Consider the following 15,771-nt stretch of genomic DNA (forward strand, 5'->3'; position numbering starts at 1 on the left):
CTACTGAAACTTCGGGCTCTGGTTGATAGTACTGGAAGTTCTAGCCAGAGCAATTAGGCAACAAAAGGAAATCAAAGGCATACCAATTAGAAAGGAGAAAGTCAAGATATCACTCATTGCAGATGATACAATAGTGACCCAAAAAATTCATGAGAGATAAACAACTTCAGCAAAGTGGCTGGATACAAAATTAACTCAAACAAATCAGTAGCCTTCCTTTACTCAAAGTATAAACAGGCTGAGAAAGAAATTAGGGGCACCAGTGGAAGGGGAAGCCCTGGGTCCTGCCAAGGTTGAACCCCCAGTGCAGGGGAATATGGGGTGAAGTAAGGGTGATGTATAGGGGCAATACCGTATGGGGAGGGGGAGGGGAGAGAATGGGGGCTTATGGACAGGAAACCAGGAAGGGTAATAATAATATTTGAAATGTAAGTAAAGGGATATATCTAATAAAAAATTTAAAAAAAGAAATTAGGGGAAATGACATTTCACAATAGTCATAAATTATATTCAATATATTGGTGTGATGCTAAGCAAGCAAGTGAAAGATCTGTATGACAAAAACTTCAAGTCTCTGAAGAAAGAAATTGAAGACTTCAGAAGATAGAAAGATCTCCTATGCTCATGGATCAGCAGGATTAACATAGTGAAAACAGCCATCTTACCAAAAGCAATCAACAGATTCAGTGCAATTCCCACCAAAATTCCAAAGAGACTGAACTTCAGCCTCTACATGCTGCCCCTCTGCAGATTTGTTTGTAAAGTGGTAGGTTTCTCTTAAAGGAGCTGCACCTGGGAAATACACTTTAGGAACCTGCTCTGTTTCTGAGGAGTGCTTGATATGCCTTCCACCTGGAACTTTTCAGGATCTAAGCCTGGTTCTTTTTTTTTTTTTTTTTTTTTTTTTTTTTTTATTAACTTGAGTATTTCTTATATACATTTCGAGTGTTATTCCCTTTCCCGGTTTCCGGGCAAACTTCCCCCTAATCCCTCCCCCTCCCCTTCGTTATGGGTGTTCCCCTCCCCATCCTCCCCCCATTGCCGCCCTCCCCCCAACAGTCTAGTTCACTGGGGGTTCAGTCTTAGCAGGACCCAGGGCTTCCCCTTCCACTGGTGCTCTTACTAGGATATTCATTGCTACCTATGAGGTCAGAGTCCAGGGTCAGTCTTTAGGTAGTGGCTTAGTCCCTGGAAGCTCTGGTTGCTTGACATTGTTGTACATATGGGGTCTCGAGCCCCTTCAAGCTCTTCCAGTTCTTTCTCTGATTCCTTCAACGGGGGTCCTATTCTCAGTTCAGTGGTTTGCTGCTGGCATTCGCCTCTGTATTTGCTGTATTCTGGCTGTGTCTCTCAGGAGCGATCTACATCCGGCTCCTGTCGGTCTGCACTTCTTTGCTTCATCCATCTTGTCTAATTGGATGGCTGTATATGTATGGGCCACATATGGGGCAGGCTCTGAATGGTTGTTCCTTCTGTGTCTGTTTTAATCTTTGCCTCTCTATTCCCTGCCAAGGGTATTCTTGTTCCCCTTTTAAAGAAGGAGTGAAGCATTCACATTTTGATCATCCGTCTTGAGTTTCATTTGTTCTAGGCTTCTAGGGTAATTCAAGCATTTGGGCTAATAGCCACTTATCAATGAGTGCATACCATGTGTGTTTTTCTGTGATTGGATTACCTCACTCACGATGATATTTTCCAAGAAAGTGTACTAATGCAATAGGTAATAGAGCTGATTTCAAAATCTACTAATCAAAACAAACTCATTTTGGGATTCATATTATAAAGATTTTCAATATTTATACAAAAATATTTGCATTGTGGAGGGATTCCTCGTTGCTGGACCAGAAGAGTATGCCAGCATTGTCTTCCCAAAGTGAATTATACCACCAAGTGTTGGATCCTTACCAGATCACCATTATTTACTTGAATCAGTTGTTGAAATTAGAAATTTCTGATAGGAGGCAGTTGATTCACTCACTTCACCTTCAATAATACACTGTAATTAAGTGATTACAAAATGAATTAGGAAATCAAATATACGTAAGGTAGTCAAGTTGAGGAATAATTAAAAAATTTGTAGTTTACCTATCAATCAATGCTACGTTTCAACAACAAAATACAGAAGGTCAGAGCTATAATACATTCATGTCTGCCAAATTTCAGGCTGAATAATTACTGATTAATAGAATAAAAGCAATGCAATACTATGGAAACTCAACAGGAAGAACAAACTATTGTGTTATTCTTAGTCTATGGCCAACTAATTATGTGTTTTGGTTAATCTATTCAATTTGTGGTTAGAACTAAAATTGTTGGTATCAAAATATACAACTGTCTCGAATAGTGTCTCGAATTCACTATTAAACTTCTTTTATACAGTGGCAGATAACCAAGATAATACTACCTTTATTTTGTTAAAAATTTACTTTAGTGTGTGTGAGTGCTTGTTGTGCATTTATATGTATACGTGTGTTCAAATATATGTGTGTGCACATGCTTGTATGACATTTGTGTGTGCATGTGTGTGCAGATTCATTTATTTGTATGATATTGACATGTATTTGTTCAAATGAACGTATAGATGCACATATGTGTATATAGTTGCATTTGTATATGTTATGGGCATGTATTTGTACATGTGAAATGCATACAGGCATGTTTGGTGTAATTGTATATACATGTGTGTGTGGGGGTGTGTGTGTATGTGTGTGTGTGTGTGTGTTTATGTGTATGCATGTGAGAGTCATTTCACTTTGGATTTCTTACTTGATTACTCTCTACCTTGTTCATAGATACACCATGTCTTGAAAATAAGAGTTCAACATTTAGAAAGAGTTGAGAGATGCAGCTTACCCAGGGTCTGGAGTGCTGGGATTGCACTTGGCTGTCTTCTATGTATGATTTTAACAAGTGTTCTGAAGGTCAAGTTTGGTTTCATTCTTGGTCAGGGAAACGAACCATTTTCCAAGTCTCTGAATAACAATCTTTGAAACCAATACCAAGTGGTCAAACATAGTAATAGATACAGGATTACGACTGAAATTATTAATGAGAAAGAACATCAAGGACCTAACTATATTTATATTTTGCCAATTAGTTAAAATACTGATATAAATTTTAATATGATCCTGAGTTAGGTTGCAGATTAGGTGTTTTCATGTGATGCATTCAGGAGTATAAGTAGTTTTTAGGAATAACTGAAGTTTCTAAGTAAATATTAATTTTTACGTGTTAGCTAAAATATTATAACTACCAGTATGTCATAAATCCATCAAATGTGTCTTGAAAAATAACATTGCTTCATTATTTTAAATAGTACTTAAATCTTATTTTTTAATTTAAACAAATTACCAGTTTAAACTTTATGTAGTCTTGATGTTTCCCTTTGGTGATTTTTATATAATTATTTCAAGCATACTCCTCTCTTAGTATTAAATATACTTGTTGCAAGTACCACTTTATTTCACTCTTTGAACCCAACACGTATATTCCAGCTTCACTATTCTATGCTTTTACTTGCAATCTGGGCTGAGACTAAATTAGAACTATTCTTCAAATTTTCAAAATGCATTTCTTCCCAGGTGGTATGGTATTCTCTTAAGACCTGGGTAGAGCGGCAGCCTCCTGCAGGTCCACGTCAATCACTGTTGCATCAAGTTAAATAAACAGTACTATTTTTACACTGCAGATTCCAGTGCATTGCTTTGTTAAATTATGATACTCAGTAGGTGAGCAATATTAAAGGTCTTTTCAATTTACACTGAGTTTATTGATACATAATCCTATCATATATCTGAGTATCTGTTTAATATTTCCCTTAGGTGAAAAGACTCTTTTTCCTAAGCAAATAGATAATGCAAATCATTTTAATTGCTTCCTATACAGAGAATTCTGTTCCTCTTACTAGCCTAATTGGTAAAATGAAAGCTGTCCTAATTACATTATGTTTACAAACCTCTGCCTAACCTGGCATTCAGATGGAAATCTTTATTTAGTATCAAGAGAAAACAATAGCAAATGTTTCTTAATTGCAAAGACATATAGTAGTGTATTTCAGAATCTGGATCTCTAAAGGAGTCTCCAGTATTGTTGCAAATATGGTATTCAAACTTCTGTTATGGTTAAATATTTTCCCAGAAAATTGAAATCTCGGAAAATTGTAGAGTATTCAGAAGAATCTTAAGAAAGATCTGCGAGAGAGAAGAAAAGAAGCATTAATTTTTGTACATTTTTAAAACATTGACTTGATATCAGTCCACTGAAATGACTTACCCTTCCCCAACATAAACAGGAAATAAAATTGTAGATTATATAAAAACAAACCACAACCAAAAAAACAATCAAACATACAAACAAACAAAAAGCATTGTCTAGGTAAACAAAAAAGAATCACCTTTGACCAGAAATGCTGTCAATATTTAGACTGGAAAATTTTGTTTATTCCCAAGATGATGGTAAAGAAACCAATTGAGAAATAAACATAGGGCAAAACCTCTCCCTTCTTCTAATCCACACGTACACTTAACTGAGAGGCTAATAGCACAAGCATTTTAGGTGTTCACAGGGGTGACCACTGTAGTACTCAAGACACAATATGTAGCTAGGTGTTATTCTTTTGACACATTCACGTTTAGTATTTATTATAATTCAGATAAATGATATTTATTTCTGTATAGAGACAATTGCATCAAAGAGTAGGTCACATATGACACGATTAGAACCTAGTAAAACGGCCAGTCATATAAGAATATTATTAGTCATGATTCAGATGCAACATAGGAACAGAAAGAAATATGAAAGAAAACAGTGATATTTTATTTAAAAGAAATGATTACAGGAAAGAGAGATACTTCAGTCAAGTGCTTACTGTTCAAGAATGAACACATAAGATCAAATTTTATATTTACACAAAAAACAAATCTAAGCTGGTAATCCATCTGTAAGTCTCCTGTCGACAAATAAGAATTTATGTACAAGAATGCCTGAGATTTTCTTACCATCCAGTCTACCCAAATTGTCATGCTCCAAGTTCAGTAAGAGTGTTTTTAACAAAATAAAAGTGATGGGACATAAACACAGGTGCTTACACAGTTTCATTATATATGCATTTAAATATGTATAAATATAGACAATTAAATATGTATATACAACACACACAGGAACACACATAAATGATGAAGAAAGTATTTAATATCCTTCATTCTTTTAAGAATTTCTCAGAAATATGTGAAAAACCTAAAAATCATTTTCAGAAACTATTTCAGCCAGAAATTTATGAAAGAATGAAGCTTTATGTAAACATGAAATATCATTATACTTAATCTGGAAATTTTTGCATGATATTTACTATGGACAAAAATTACATTTTTGGTTCTGCAGTTCTGCTTTAAAATGTTGCATGCTTATGACTGAATGCTAATCAGTTTCTAAAACGTATCATTTGCAAGCAGTTCAAGTACTCTTCGTAGTTTATTATGTTTGGCAATACTCCATAGCATGATTTTCTAAAGAAATTCAATATCCTGATGAAAATGTCTGCAGCAACAACAATGACAATATTCTTATGAGATGTACAAAGAATCTTTATAAGTAGAATAGATAAGAAATTGAACACTGCTGACAAGACATCCATCTTCAATGTCAGATATGATTAGTTGTCCATTGCTGCCGCATTGAAGGTTGCCGAGAGCATAAACTTACGTTAAAATACTAGCAAAAAGCTTTTAGGGTGTCTGAATCTGAGAATTATAGAATTATCTAGACTCTCTGGTCTCATATAATATGATAAAAAGAAAATACATCTGCTTGGCTGACATGTCATTTTAAGCTCAACAGGGTAAATGAATTTATCTTTGCTCTGGAAAAATAGGAAGGTTTCTATGGATTTGGATTTTCCTAATGAGTCTTGCATCCTCTTATTACATTTTCATGTGCAAAAACATAATTAATGCCATCAATTGTCCCAATATCAATTTTAAATTGATTAATTAATTAACATCCCAAATGTTTCTCCCTGTCCCCCGTCTTAGACTACTTATCCCATTTCACCCACACTCTGCCTCACATTTGATGGGGTAGACACTCCCCTTACTTCTCCATTCTGCCAATCAAGTTTGGGCATGATTAGGCACATCATCTTCTGCTGAGGCCATATATGGCAGCCCTGTGTTACATATGTGTTGTAGGTCTCGGAACAGCATATGTATGCTCTTTGGTTGGTGTCTCAGTCCCTGGTAACTCCAACGAGTCCAGGTTGGTTGACACTGTTGGTGTTCCTGTGGGGTTGCCAATTAGAATGACTGAGATATAAAAACACTTATATATGCATATGTGTTAGGTAATAACATGAATTTTCCTAGAAAAATAACTCCTTGAGATGAGAAAATAACCTGAGAAAATTACTGAAAGTTTGAATAAACTTAAGGTCTTCATCACTGGGAACTAAACCCATAATAAACTTTGAGAGAATTTAGTCAGACTTAACCACAGAGATGATAATTAACCCTGAGCCAGGAAGGAAATGGCTCAGGACTCATTAAAATTTTAACACCTTGATTTTTTTTCAATGTTAGAGTTCACAGAAAAGATGTGCTGTAGAATACAGCTGAGCCTATAGATGAACTTACAGCTACTGCTCTGAAGAGAACACTGATATGCTGCAAACATTCAGTTAAATTCATATTTAGAATTTGTAAGTAAATGAAGTACTTATTTACAGAAAATGTTCAATATTCTTCAGCATTATTCAGCAATTAAGTGTCATGTTATTCTAATAAAAACATTTAAGTATTAATAAAATTAAACATAGCACTTAAAATAGCTTTTATTTCAAGAGCAGATCTTAATTTTCCACACCAAGTAAATGGCACAGCTCATACAATGTATTTTGTGATTCTCATTTTTATAGACACAGGAGGATACAAAAATTAAAATAAAATACAGCAAAATATAATGAACATTTGTAAAGTAAGGAACTCAGATACTGGAGCAATTCATGCATTATTCTAATTCATTCCACTGGGGGAACTCAGAAGAAACTTGTTCATTCAATACAGCTGAATGGTAGAAATACTGAGATAAAATCACTTATTAACTCACTAATATCACTCTCACTTTCTTAGCAATGAGACAAACTTGTAGAGGTTCTGACACGTAAATATATAAACAATTTAAAATCCCAAATGAAATATCATTGCAATAACAGCTAGTTTTTTTTTTTTTTAAAGCATAAAACCTGACCACCATAGCCCTCCATCTTTTGCAGGCTCTCCATCAAAGGGTGAGACCTATTTCTTTCCCAAATCTCAGTGTTCAATCTTGCATGCTATTAAGACCTACTTCATTCAATTATGAAGAACAAGCTAAATTAAATTTTCCAGCCTACTTATCAAATGTTTGAAATTTTAACTATTGCTAAATTGCTGTGAATGTCTCATGTGGTGAAGTCATTGTGTGTGTGAGTGTGTGTGTGTGTGTGTGTGTGTGTGTGTGCATACGTACATCTGTGTGTCAGAGACATAGGGAAAGAGAGAGATTTTCAGAGAGGAAAAGGTTGGGAAAAAGAGATACACAGAGAAAAGAAAAATATAAGGGAAAAAGAGAGACTGAGAGAGAAAATAGTATAATCCAGAGAATACAGCTAAAAGCATGTTCCTATTCAGGTTCTGTGTATTTTCTAATGACAGCAACTGAATGAACACCCAAAATAGTAATGAGACACATTAGAAAAATTTAGAATCCAAGTATTTAGTGTATTTCATTAGCAGCTCTTGGTAATAGGGATAATTGCTTGGAAAAGTACTAAGTGTTCTGATATAGTATCGTTGAAAACTGCATTTGTTTGCCAAAATCACAATGTGGGCAATATTTTGTAATTGATCACTTTGTCTTACCCTACTTCTAAGTGTTTTAGAAGTAAGCACTCCAGGACTACTGAAGGACTGTGCCTTATTTAGTTCCATGTAAGTCAATATACGGGATTATTAAATATTTGATACCACAAAATTGTTATTTTGCCTTCAGAATACTAAAATATAAATTTCAACCATACACATGCCATTTTAGAAAACAGGGATTTTTGTAACAACCTTCCTTCAGAGTGAGATAATTTGGCTATATATCCAGTCTGCTGTTGTCATAGAATTAACTTACATAGACCTGAAGCTGTTCACTGAAATCAATACATGTCCAACCATGAGAATGAAACTGTCATTATTATTCTACATGTTAAGTGGTAGTATCTGGTCCCTTAAACTGACTGGAAGCAGAATGCACCAGTCAGTATGAGCAGCACCATATGCATGTGAAGAACACAACAGACTTTAGATTTTGCACAGGGAAGGTGTCACAGGGAGACACAAATGTTCTTATCTGAGCCTAATCAGATGACCCAACCATACAAGTATGTACAGTCTGACCTTGACATAAATCTTTCATATGTGGCATGTGATTGCATTATTGACATTTGTAGCAAATTATGCAGAAAATATACGTATATGAATTTAAGTGTGTTTTCTGCGACTTACTTTTCAAGGCTAACATCTTTGGTTTTAAGAGTTGTAGCCTTTATTTCCTAACTTGTGTCTCTGATTAAACTGACTAAACTGGTAACGTTGAGGGGAACGTCAAAGAGAATAAATTTCATATCTTTATTTGATTTTTATGACCTGTCTTTGGCTTCAACCTTGGCTGGGAAAGCAGTAACAGAAGTGGTGGCAGTCACCACAGAGGAACAGCCTCAAATACAGGTTGAACATTCAAGAAGGCCTTGACTTTTTCAGCAAGTGGGAAGGGTTTCTCAGTCGCTACAAACAATGCCTGGACCTTTTTGTGTCCGCTGATGATAGAGTATGATACTGAGGGAATAGCCGAGCAAACAATTGGGTGAAAAACGCTGGCGAGAAAATAGGACACTCTCTATGAAGTGAGAGTGAAAAGTGCGATGTCTTCTGTGTTAGAATTGCTTTTGCCTAACATTAGGTTATTGGCCCAAAATTGAAAGGGCAAGGGATATTCATCAATGTGACTTTACTGGCTTCCAGTTTTTCTCCAGATTTTATCTCATGGATATCATTCAGCGGTTTCCCTGGAGATTATAATCGTGATGTCTAAAGCTTAGAGAGAAAGGTTTTCTCAGGCCCTTAGACCAGTGCTCTGGGCTGGCGGAGTGACATCATATGGAGCAACGGCACCAGCACTAGTGACAGTTGGCTCTCTACCGGCCAGCATTGTTTTCCTAACTTTGGTGAAATCCTCCTTGATAAACAAAATCAAAGCTCACATTCCCCCGATATGAGGCTCCAGTTTCCCAGACGGCCTTGCTGTCTCAACAATCATCCTCATAAGAGTTGCATCGTCTTTAAACCCTTCGTGGCAATCCCTGATGCCTAGGAAAGACACCAAGACCTGTAAGTCCAACTACTTCCTTACTTCGTTATAGAATCTGAAAATATGGGCTCCAAGCAGATCCTGCAGATCTGAATGTGTTTGAATGTCTCTGAGAGAGAAGGCCATGATGTTGATGGATTAGTTCAATATCTTAATATTAGTCTAGGTTAAGTAATTCTGATTTAGTTATTAGAAATTGGATTGGAGGCTATCTAACATCTAGTTACCTTAATATCAATTGCATACATTTAATGATATGTTTATAATATGAGGGAAGCCCAAAAGAATGTAAGAGGAAGTGCATGCATGCATCAAGCCATTAAGACAGAAATCAAGAATCCTCATTACTTTTTACAGACCAAATTTAATTTTATTCTCTATTTATTTATTTGGCATGAGTAAGAAGAATGTTAAACAATAATGTGATGAAAATTGGCCAAATGCATGTCATTCCCAAACATAATTGCTTAAAATATTTAGCAAATATTCCATTTGATAGAAGATGATCTAAAAGCTTGTTACTTCTTTGCATGCCATGCATGATTACCAAATGTTTCATAGAAGCAGGTCCATCAAAGTGTAGCTGCTTTGAAAAACATTGAAATTAATTTCTTCTTGCATTGATGAAAACTAAAACATTTAATTACTGAGATTGTTAAAATGATATGTATCATAGTGTATGGAAATCAGTACTAAATTTCTTAGCAATGACAAATATTTAAAATATACTTAGTTAATTAATTCTTAGTAGTGAGCAGACATCTAATGCATTTGTAGTAATCTGGTTAGAAAAAAAAAATCTGTGTTTAAAGTGACCTCTTCCAAGAGTAGCCGTTTTAACTGTCTAGGAATGAAGGGAACATAAAGAAAACTATGTTATTTTTAATATGATAAATTATTTCCTCTACATAAGATACTTTTGTTGATTTATGTATACATAATATACAGATATAAAATATTAATATCACAAAATCTGCAAACTAAATTCTCTCTCTCTCTTGATCTCTATGAAATATAGCATGTGCTATGACTGTTAATTACTTTTCTTACTATTTATTGCATGATGCATTGATATGTTGACATTCGAGCTACACAGAGTACTGATTTATATCAGTGTTTTATTGAAGTTAGCCAGTTGCATATAATACCCTTACTATATATTGTGAACGATTTCCAAAGGTAAACTGCCAGAGTGTTATCTGCTATTTTAGTATTAACTTTGTTTATGAGTAAGCATATAAATATTAAATATCGACATAATTTCTTCAATAAACCTTATTTCAATATTCTTTTCCTGATGTTTACAAGTGTTGTTTCACTACTTAAATATAAATATATGTAAATGAATCAATTGCACAAAAAAATGATTCCTCTAAGCATGGAATGAGAAAGCTCTTTACGGTTCTGCCTCGTTTCCTCTTCCTCCTCCTCTTCACTTGCTTCTCTTCCTCTTCCTCCTCCTCTTCACTTGCTTCTTTTCCTCTTCCTCCTGCTCTTCACTTGCTTCTTTTCCTCTTCCTCCTCCTCTTCACTTGCTTCTTTTCCTCTTCCATTTTTTAAAAGACAGGATTCTTTGTGTACCCCTGGTTGTCCTGAATATTGCTCTGGAGATCAGGCTGGCCTGAAACTCAAACTGAAACTCTCCCTTGTGTTGGTATTAAAGGCATGCCTGGGTAGAAAGCAGTTTGCTTCTCAGCATGATGTGGGAAATAGATTTCACAGGACAGGAAAATTAATTTAACATGCTTAATTGGACAAGAAAACAATAATAGAGATTTCAAAGTATAAAGTGTTCTGGGAATTAAAGCTACTAGCATTTACTAATCTTCATACCTATGAACTGCTGTATATTCCGTAGAGAACATTGTAAGACTGATGATTTCACAACAATAGTTAGAATGACTGTGAGTCAGCTTATGAGGAAAGCAATATATATTATAAACGGAAGTAGATTTCAAAGATCTGAGACCATTACCAATGTGTCCATGAGATAACATTGAATATATTTAGTCAGATAAGCCTTATCACAAAATTAACATTAAACCTCAGGTACCTTTTTTTTTTTTAGCTGAACAATCTATGATGTGCAAGCGTAGAATTACCTTAAAGCATAGAATTATCCAAGTAAATGTACACCATTCTATTTAAAAATCTTCAAAACCATAAAAGGACTCTTTAATAGGAAGATGACGAGCATCAGATCATAGAATCAACTACTAAAATTAAGACAGTTTTAGATATGACTCGTGGTTTACAGACACTGTTGAAAAGCTCTGAAACTGGAAAACTGGCAAGATGAAGTATATTAGGATGTACCACCTGGAAAATCTCATACGAACTGTTACAATTGCACCGTTATTTGAAAACTTTATGATTTTTGAATCACAGTGCAGGAAGCACAGATGGAGGAAATGATAAGAAGGCAAATTCTCCCTCTTGAAGCAGCTTAAGTTCACCCATCACACGGTTTTCTAATGTATACGAGCACACTCTAGGCAGTGAAGGCAGCCGCTCGGCTCTCAGTGATAAGTGCTGCGATTTTGTGTATCGTTTCATCTCATTTTGGATGTTGGCAGGATGTAATAATTTGATAATAAATGGAAACATCTTTAAGCACATAGTTGGAAGCAAACAGCAATTGCTCGTCTTCCATGTTTATTGCATTTTACTCCATTTATCGTTGCACTTGTAATCAAGGAGACAGACAGCAACTGATGAAGCCGGGGCCAAAATAACAGCACACTGCAGAAAGTATTGGGGTGTTTAAACAAATCAGAATGTATTTAAATGTTAGTGCTCCCAAAAAAGTATTTAAAACTCATTCATTGGTAAATTAGAAAAATCTAGTGAAAATATGAAATCAAATAGAAATTTTTCTCCAAATATGCTGAGTAAATTCTCATATTTACTGTAATTGGTCTATGAAATATGCTTCTCACTGAATATAGGGGCTGCAAAACAGCTTTATGCATTTCTTTAAAATGCAAAGTGATGGAACTAGACAGTATTAAGGAGAAAGTCACTTGAATCAGAATAAATAATAATTCCAATTATTGGCCTCACTCAGAGTTTTATGTTTTGTTAGGGCTGTTTTCTGCCATACTGAAATGTATTGCTTTTCCTGGTTCTGGTACAGAAAGCCAATTTACATAAAAACACATTGTGCTTAATTGAGCAGCTAATTATATGAAAATGACTGTCAGTCAGGCAATAGTAATTGGCTATTTTCAAAGTAAACAATGGTTTAGTGAATTTCACTACCTTTTTTCATTGTGGTTTTTCCCTGAACACAATTCCATAATTGCTCTCTAAATATTTGATACATATTCAAGATATACTCATCACATGGTATGAAGATTAAAAGAAAATTTAACATATTTGGCTGAATTATAGTTAATTAATAATAGACATCACTACATGTAACATCATTATAATAGACACTTTTCAGATATATTCATTTTTACACCAGCACTTGGTGGTGCCCTAATATAAATTTCTTGCATTATACAGAGATTAACACAGACACCCACAACTGGAAAATGTGCAGACAGGAAGAGATTTTGAAGATCTCAGTCCTATATAGATTGCCTTCACTGATCAATCCCCTCCCTTTGGGGCTCAGGGATCCATGTGGAAAACAATTAAAAAGACTGTAAGAGTCAAAGATGATGGATAAGTCCAAGGAAACAGTATCTTCAAGACACAATAGCACTGATGGACATGTGAACTACAGAGGTTTATACCTGCACAGCTTCAAGACACATACTGTTCAATACTGAGAGGACAGAGTGGATATGGGGTCCTGCCCGTAACCATGAAGCTATGTACAATTGATACACATTGGGAGAAGGAAAAAATAATGCTTCTCTATGGCAGTGACTCTGGAAAATTGCCAATTAAACTTCAGCAGCGTCTTCATATCCAGAAGCAGTTGGTCAGCACAAAGAAGATTCTACATATTTGTGTGTGATTGTAGGAGATGAGGGCTTTTTGTTTGTTTGTTTTGGTAATTTTTTGGATTGTCTTTTACTATATTCATTTTTGTTTTTGAAAAGAGCAAGTGCAAGAGAGCGAGATTGAGCTAGAGCAAGAAAGGGAGAGCGAGCAAGAGCAAGAAAGGGAGAACGAGCGAGAGCAAGAGAGAGTTGTATCGAAAGAGAGAGAGAGAGACAGAGAGAGAGAGAGAGGAGAGAGAGACAGAGAGAGACAGAGAGAGAGTCAGAGAGAGACAGAGGCAGAGGCAGAGAGAGTTAGAGAGAGTGCTTTGGGGTTTTAGGGACCTACAAAGGTGGTTCTGGGGGGAGAAAATCTGGAAATTGTCAGACAGTTAAATGTTATCAAAATATACAGCATGAAAAAAGTTTTCTAATGCAAATAACTTAAAATAACTTTAAAACTACAAACTACTTGCTTTTTTTTCTCGATCTTTATTAAATTGGGTATTTCTTACTCACATTTCAATTGTTATTACATTTCCCGGTTTCCAGGCAAACATCCCCCTAACTCCTCCCCCTCCCCTTCTATATGGGTGTTCCCCCCCCAGCCTCCCCCCATTACCACCCTCCCCCCAACAATCACATTCACTGGGGGTTCAGTTTTGGCAGGACCAAGGGCTTCCCCTTCCACTGGTGCTCTTACTAGGATATTCATTGCTACCTATGCAGTTGGAGCCCAGGGTCAGTCCATGTATAGTCTTTGGGTAGTGGCTTAGTCCCTGGAAGCTCTGGTTGCTTGGCATTGTTGTTCATATCGGGTCTCCAGCCCCTTCAAGCTCTTCCAGTCCTTTCTCTGATTCCTTCAACAGGGTTCCTGTTCTCAGTTCAGTGGTTTGCTGCTGGCATTCGCCTCTGTATTTGCCTTATTCTGGCTGTGTCTCTCAGGAGAGATCTACATCCGGTTCCTGTCGGCCTGCACTTCTTTGCTTCATCCATCTTATCTAGTTTGGTGACTGTATATGTGTGGACCATATGTGGGGCAGGCTCTGAGTGGGTGTTCCTTTAGCCTCTGTTCTAAACTTTGCCTCCCTATTCCCTCCCAAGGCTATTCTTGTTTCCCTTTTAAAGAAGGAGTGAAGCCTTCGCATTTTGGTCATCCTTCTTGAGTTTCAAGTGTTCTGTGCATCTAGGATAATTCGAGCATTTGGGCTAATACCCACTTATCAATGAGTGCATACCATGTGTGTTTTTCTGTGATTTGGGTAGTGGTTTAGTCCCTGGGAGCTCTGGTTGGTTGGCATTGTTGTTCTTATAGGGTTGCAAGCCCCTCCAGCTCTTTCAATCTTTTCTTTAATTCCTCCAAAGGGGTCCCGTTCTCAGTTCAATGGTTTGCTGCTAAGCATTTGCCTCTGTATTTGACATGCTTTGGCTCTGTTTCTCAGGAGACATCCATATCCAGTTCCTGTCAGCATGTCTTTCTTAGCATCATCAATTTTATGTAGTTTGGTGGCTGAACATATATGGACCGTATGTGGGGCAGGCTCTGAATAGTCGTTCCTTCAGTCTCTGCTCCAAACTTTGTCTGCGTATTTCCTCCTATGGATATTTTTGTTCTTCCTTTTACAGACTGATGCTTCCTCACTTTGGTCATCCTTGCTTTGCATGGTCTGTGTATTGTACCTTGGGTGATTCAAGCTGTAGAGCTAATACCCACTTATCAGTGAGTGCATGCAATGTGTGTTTTTCTGTGTTTGCTTAAGTCACTCAGGATGATATTTTCCAGTTCCATCCATTTGCCTATGAGTTTCATGAAGTCATTGTTTTTGATAGCTGAGTAATATTCCATTGTGTAAATGTATCACATTTTCTGTATCCATTCCTCTGTTGAAGGGCATCTGGGTTCTTCCCAGCTTCTGGCTATTATAAATAAGGCTGCTATGAACATAGTGGTGTATGTGTCTTTGTGGTATGTCATTTTACTTTCTTCAACCAATGATTATATTAATTCTTCTTAGTCGGAGATGAACAGTAGAAATTATTTGTTGATTTTCACATGTCATCATAAGACCTTATCTCTATTATAATTTTTAAAAGTAAAATAGTATTTAGTTAGTCTGCTTTTATGGAGGAGTTTCAGCATAACCTTGGACATTTAGAGACGAAAGATTTTACTGTCACTTTCAGTTTCAAAACGTGATCCCATGTCTTTTATAGCCAGACATATAACAATAACAGGGAGGCAGCATGATATTGGTGCAATAGCTGAGGGATTACACGTATCTAAAAGCAGTAGGCAGAGATAGAGGTAGGGGTAGAGGTAGAGAGATACAGGTTGTTGTAGAAAGAGAGGGGCATGGATATGGATAGGTACATGTAGGACTTAGATTTAATGGATGGATGGATGGATGGATGGATGGATGGATGGATGGAAGGATGGACGGATGAGTGG

General features: G+C 36.2%; 1 protein-coding gene across 4 annotated transcripts in view; it reads left to right on the forward strand.

Moving 5' to 3' along the window:
• The first annotated feature begins 9,040 nt into the window (after positions 1-9,040).
• Positions 9,041-15,771, forward strand: part of Tgap1l12 (GTPase activating protein testicular GAP1 like 12) — a 697,215-nt gene continuing 690,484 nt past the window's right edge. Inside the window, exon 1 of one of the 4 annotated variants that reach the window (XM_063282873.1) lies at positions 9,041-9,407. The gene's annotated coding sequence lies outside the window, so the exon portion shown is untranslated. The remainder of the gene's footprint in view (positions 9,408-15,771) is intronic. The other 3 variants (XM_039103653.2, XM_039103652.2, XR_005500942.2) reach the window with 3 other exon arrangements.

This window comes from Rattus norvegicus, chromosome 2 (genome assembly GCF_036323735.1).
Source record: "Rattus norvegicus strain BN/NHsdMcwi chromosome 2, GRCr8, whole genome shotgun sequence".
Taxonomy (NCBI): Eukaryota; Metazoa; Chordata; class Mammalia; order Rodentia; family Muridae; genus Rattus; species Rattus norvegicus.